A 6,521-nucleotide genomic window follows, 5' to 3' on the forward strand; every position below is an offset into this window, starting at 1 on the left:
AACAAGCGTTTTCGCTTATGAATTTAAACAAGTGCAAAACACGGAACAGGTTAACCAACGAGAATTTGGAAAATCTGCTGGTTGTTTCAACATCTGCCATTACGCTAGACATCAAGAAGATTGCCGCCAGCATCCAATCTCAGCCATCGCATTAATCACTTGGAGGTCCGGCCCCCAGTCAGTAAACTTAATCCTAATTTGGCCCTTCTTCAGAAAAGGTTGTGCGTCCCTGTTTAAATAAAGCCAACACCATGGCCATTAACATTATTTATGTGTTTTATTTCATTTTAAATTTGTATACCTCTAAAAAAAACACCCTATACATGCAATATGGATATACATGTATGTATAGTCAGCAACAAAAGTAAATCATCTCATGCCAATTGGTATAAAGATGATGTCGCAAAATCAAATTTGATCTAATGCATAACTAAACTATATCAATAGAATATCATCAATAACTTAGAAATATGCTTTCAGTAATTTCTTGAACTAATTTATCTTAAATAAATAAATATATTACAATAAGCTCAGTTATTATTTTTTCAGTCAATGCATTTACTGTACAGTACATTGCACTCTTAGGAGGTGGATTGAAAAGTTTCTGGAATGACAATGAAAACAAAATAAACAATTTCCAAGTTATTCAACATGATCCCCTTGAATCTTAACACATTTGATCCAACATTTATCTTTTCAACTCCCTTTTGGAAGCAATTTTCTGTGAGGCCCTCAAAATAAATGTTACAGCCTTGATCACCACTTCATTGGACCAAAATCTCTTTCCAGCTAAGAATGTTTTGAGTTTTGGGAACAGGCAGAAGTCTGAGGGTGCCAAATCTGGAAAATATGGTGGATGAAGAAGGATTTCAAACTTAATTTTTGCCAGTTTTTGCTGAACAACTGCACTAGAATGAGCAGGTGCCTTGTCATAAAACAGCACTTTTTCTTGATCATTCCAGGTTATTTCTTCTGGATCACTGTTTTGAGTTTGTCCGAAAGTGTTACATAGTATTGGCCAGTGAGTTTTTCATTTTTCGAGAGAGTCAATTACAAAATTCCTCTGGAGTCAAAAAAAAAAAACCCCAATGCTATCACATTTCCAACTGAATGAATGGTTTTCACATTCTTTGGAACCTGCTCACTGTCCACCGTTTCTTCAATATTTGTTTCTGGTGTATAGTTGAGAATCCAGGTCACATCCATTGTCACAAATTGTCATTTGAAATTCAGAAGAGTCCTCTTAAACAACTCCAAACTCTCAGCTGAAATTCAGGATTGAATGCATTTTTGCTCTGGACTGAGCAAATGCAGCACCCATCTTGCAGACAATGTCTTTAAACCAAATTTTTTATGCAGAATATAAATTACTCATTTGTAGAAGATACCCACAGTTTCCACAATTTAATGCACTTTGATTTGACGATCTTCTAATACCATGTCATGAATTTTATTTACAATTTCTGAAGTAGTTGCAGTTTCTGGATGTCCTGAATGTGGTTAATCATTTGTATGTGTGTGCAGCCACACTTCAATTCTGAAATCAAAAAAATTACTGTAGACAATGAAGGTGATGAATTGCCAAGAACATTGGCCAACCTGGATTTGATTTCTGTTGCGATTTTTCCCTCCAAACAGAAAAATTTGATAACAGCTTGAGTTTTATTTTTCTCAATGTATGAACAAGCACTCAGGGTATCTCACTTCAATGTTTGTGAGTACCTAACTATTGGCCAGATTGATGTGAAATTTGGAGTTGATACATACAAAAGATTTACTAATGCAGTGCAGGAAAAATATTTAAAAAAAGAAAAACTTCATACTGGTGATTCTGGAAACTTTTCAATCCACCCTTGCAAATGTAACAATCTACAGTGTGTCATTTTCTAAAATGAGAAATGTTAGTTTGGTTATGTTAAAAGTTTTTGTAGAAAAACAAAAGATTTGGAAATCTATTAATTATTATGGGAATGCTGTAGTTTCATCCATTAAGTCTGTGTTTAATATATTTGAAAAATTTAATGCTTTTAATTCTGAATATTTTTGTTTACAATACTTTTCTGTTGTCATGACAACAGAAAAACACAGGATTGAGAAATAATGAATTATGTCATTGAACAACCTTTAACTAACCTGACATTGCTGAAACAAAACTTGCAAATATGACACTCAATGAATACTGTATAAATACAATTAAAAGAATTGGATAAACTGACCATTGTCTGGCAAAAATAGATTATTTGACAAGTGAGCAGAATGAGGCGAGACTTGGTTTTGCACTACAATATTTATCATACTCTTGTGACTTTTGAAGTACAGGTAGCCCTCAGTTTACGCTGGCTCAATTTATGCTGATTCACAATAACACTGTTGCACAATTCACTGTTTTGCAGTATAATTCCCCAATTTTCTCTATGCCAGACTGATTTTCGTTTCAGTGTTGACATATTTACTGATCATGGCATTGTATATTCATTAAAACAAAGATTTTTTATCGAATATATTTATTTTTTCTGTTTAATATTATTGGGTATGTATACATTTGCATTAAATTAATATTAAAATACTAAACATTTAGGTTCCCAAAAGTCAAGTTATTAAACTTAATAGTCCAATGAATGTCGTTTGAATCCAGAGCGCTAACGAATGCAAATAGTTTGTATCCTATATCAGTTCGCTCAGGAAAATATCTACGACGCAGTAGCACTTCCGGCAATCACAAATTATCATTAGTGAGACAAAATCTACTTCTCATTAGCCAGACGATATCTAACTCTCCTTAGCGAGACGAAACTGGCTTCAATTTTTTGGCCCAAACTGATCTTATATATGCGCTACAGTGGCTGACCAACCAGCATCTCTGCTCATCTAAAGCTCTATTTCGTATAAAAAACTCACAACTCACCACACTTATATATCAAACACGTACACTGAACCAATATAATGTGTGGTACGATCGACGAAACATAAAACAAACGTTTTCGAACCTCTTCTAGGTTCTTCCTCAGGTTCCTTTAGCTTTTTAGCTCGTAAATTCGATATTTCAAATAACTTCGTTCTTGCGATCGAACAGTTCTTTTTTAAAAGATGTGTCGCGCATGCCGTTCAAACTAACGACTGTCGTCAACGAAAGACATTAACGAATGTTGTTTAAATAATTTCTTTCTTAAGATCGAACATTTCTTTTAAATTATCCGTCACGCATGCGTGACATGTCCGCTTGCTCGGAAATAACGAGCAGTTAAAGCGTGTTATGTATCAACTCTTGCCAGGCCATCGACAAGATCATCTCCTCTTTAAAATTTATGCACGTGGTTTCGATAGAGGATTTAAAGATGTGCATCNGGTGCCCTACTATTTTTAACATCCTAAGGAATGGGAAGGACCCTCCTAACCCCAGCAGAAGACCGGGGGTCTATAGTGTCCCTTTGAGAGATAACAGATTCGACAGGGACTTAATATATATAGGCTCTACTAAAAGATCCATAGGTGTCAGAATACAGGAGCATAAGGCAGACATTCGTCACGGGAGAACCAGCACGGCCCTCGCTACATACGCAACAGACCCGGGCATAGTTGCTGACTTTAATAGGACCAATCTCCTCCTCGGTGCGCCTCCCAATGAACATCTCAAGTGGTTAGAGGCGATGCACATCTTTAAATCCTCTATCGAAACCACGTGCATAAATTTTAAAGAGGAGATGATCTTGTCGATGGCCTGGCAAGAGTTGATACATAACACGCTTTAACTGCTCGTTATTTCCGAGCAAGCGGACATGTCACGCATGCGTGACGGATAATTTAAAAGAAATGTTCGATCTTAAGAAAGAAATTATTTAAACAACATTCGTTAATGTCTTTCGTTGACGGCAGTCGTTAGTTTGAACGGCATGCGCGACACATCTTTTAAAAAAGAACTGTTCGATCGCAAGAACGAAGTTATTTGAAATATCGAATTTACGAGCTAAAAAGCTAAAGGAACCTGAGGAAGAACCTAGAAGAGGTTCGAAAACGTTTGTTTTTTGTTTCGTCGATCGTACCACACATTATATTGGTTCAGTGTATGTGTTTGCTCTATTTCGGGTTATCATATCCTTTCAACTATGGAAAGTTTGATGGATGAACTTTGTGAGTTAGACAATGATTGGGAGCGAATTGCAAATGTAAAAAAGAGCATCATATTTGACCATATTCCGAAATTCTCAATGAAAGAAAACAAAAATGTAAACAATTAAAGATGGATCCTTTTTTCTGAAAAATGTATGAGATCCGAAACTAAAATATTTTTTAATAAAAACATTTCATTTTATTTTATCATAAAATACATTCTTAAAAATTAAATTTATAATATATGTATTTTGTATTATATTGTATTAATAAACAAAATTATTTGCTTATTTTTCACGTATGTAGAACCTAACCTTATACCTCGCTGTAAATATGGGTTCATTTTATGCCAATTCGATTTGCGTTGGCTTTTGTAGGAACAGAACTGTGGCGTAAACTGAGGGCTACCTGTAGTCATATTTTCAAATGAGAAAGCATTTTTATCAAATGTTCATGGAAAACTTCACTGATACAGATCAATTGAAACTCTTTATATGAAAATGTTGCCCCTATACCTTGTTCAAATTATAGAGTTAGAATGTTTGAGGTTGAATTTCTGCAGTCTTGACAGAGAATCAATTTATTTCACTCAAATATATACTTGAATTGATTCTGTTGTCTTTTATCTCAGCAGTTTATTCTGAAAATTATTCTTTCATTTTTGTGCATGATAACTGTCCAATTCACACCAGTTGAACTGTTAAATGGTTTAATTGTCATCCTAGAATACTAGCCTAAAGTAAAGCATTCCTCTGAACAACACATAATCTAATATGCAACTGGATACAAAATGTACCATGTGAATCCCATATTTGTGCAGTTTAATTGTTCAATTCCAAGTTTTATAAGTATTAGTTTCTTCTGATAACGTTAAACTTAAAATATTTACCTAAATTTACACAGTGCATATATTATTTATCCTACAAAAAAGAGCTACTGAAGAATTTACCATTTGTATCAAATATAAATAATAGATATTTTTTATGCATCTGCAAGATCAATATCATCATTTAAAACTATAATCCACAACCTCATTGCACTTATGGTAAATTATATCACTTACACTGAATTGCATCTAATGATTAAGATTGAACAATGACTGAAATTAATATATAACATTTGTATTATTGTCCTTATTTTCTATTTGTCTTTTAGAACATCTTATTAACTCTAGGATTATCAGCTTAGCAAAAACAAACCTGATATTTGTGCAGTAGGGAAAAAAAATGCCAGCTGATACATAAAGATTCAAGCTCTGAATGAGGGGTTCATTTTGCACCACCCTCAGAATTTTTGATCCTTCAAGAGATATTCACTTCCAAAGATCAGTTTTTAACACATCAGTATACCACCCATTCTACACGCTTTGCACATAGTTGTGCGCTTTGGTGCTTGCTATTGCTGGCATCTCCGTGTCCGGATGGGGGCAAACTCCCACACTCACTAAAACTATATACAGTGGAACCCCGGTTAACGAACGTCCTGGTTAACGAACTTTTATTTTGCAAAAATTTTGTTTCGGATAACGAACAAAATTCGGATAACAAACGTAACGGTATTTTGTGTCAAATTTTAGTTGGTGTTAGGCATGCGCGAGTTAAGTATTGCTTTTCCGAGTGTTTGTGTTATACTTATTTTTTCTGTTTTGTGATTTATATATTTAATCAATATGGCATCCAAGAAACAAAAAAGTCATAGTGGCAATAGAAAACAACAATGTGATATCGCATTTGAGAAAAATTTTGATTAAAAGATTAAGACAATCAACTTTAGATCAATTTCTTGTTCCTTGCGGAAAGAGTTAGTTTGTTTGTTAAGTTATGGCAACACAACACTTAGGCGATCTGCCTAGGGGGAATGCCTTCTAGGAGGTGTTTTTAAGGAAAACTGGCCCCTATTTAGGTGTTACAGACGTGGAGAAAACCCGGAAAACTCCACGTGGCCAGCCCGTCTGAGCGAGGTGCGAATCCACGAACAAACTCCCCGTGTTCAGGGTACGAAGACCGCTTAGCTACTGGTGGGCTTTCTTACCGAAAGAGACTTCGACTCGAAGAATCTTCCGATCAAGTGTTACCAGTTATTTTTTTGGAGGGATTCTCCTTCTAAGCATTAAGGTTCGTATATCTCCACTTTTCTGACACCAACTACAACAAACGAAGGTATGTACAATGCTTTTTATTAAACAAAGTTTACTTGTTTGCTGCTGTAATGATAGATACTACGTTTTCCAACATTTTCATCAAAGAAAATCTACTGTATATTACAAATAAAATCACAAAAATTTCGGACACTAGAACGGATTAACTGCATTTGCATTAATTTCTATGGGAAAAATTGCTTCGGTTAACGAACAATTCAGTTAACGAACGGAGTCGCGGAACGGATTAAGTTCGTTAACCGGGGTTCCACTGTAT

The 6,521-nt window shown here is 34.9% G+C and overlaps 1 protein-coding gene across 2 annotated transcripts in view; it reads right to left on the bottom strand.

Moving 5' to 3' along the window:
• The window catches only part of LOC111623432 (snRNA-activating protein complex subunit 5-like), a 21,784-nt gene that overhangs the window by 14,378 nt on the left and 885 nt on the right, over positions 1-6,521 (bottom strand). The gene's annotated exons all lie outside the window — the stretch shown is intronic.

The sequence above is a fragment of the Centruroides sculpturatus genome, unplaced genomic scaffold (genome assembly GCF_000671375.1).
Source record: "Centruroides sculpturatus isolate CEXI.00-Female unplaced genomic scaffold, Cexi_2.0 scaffold190, whole genome shotgun sequence".
Taxonomy (NCBI): Eukaryota; Metazoa; Arthropoda; class Arachnida; order Scorpiones; family Buthidae; genus Centruroides; species Centruroides sculpturatus.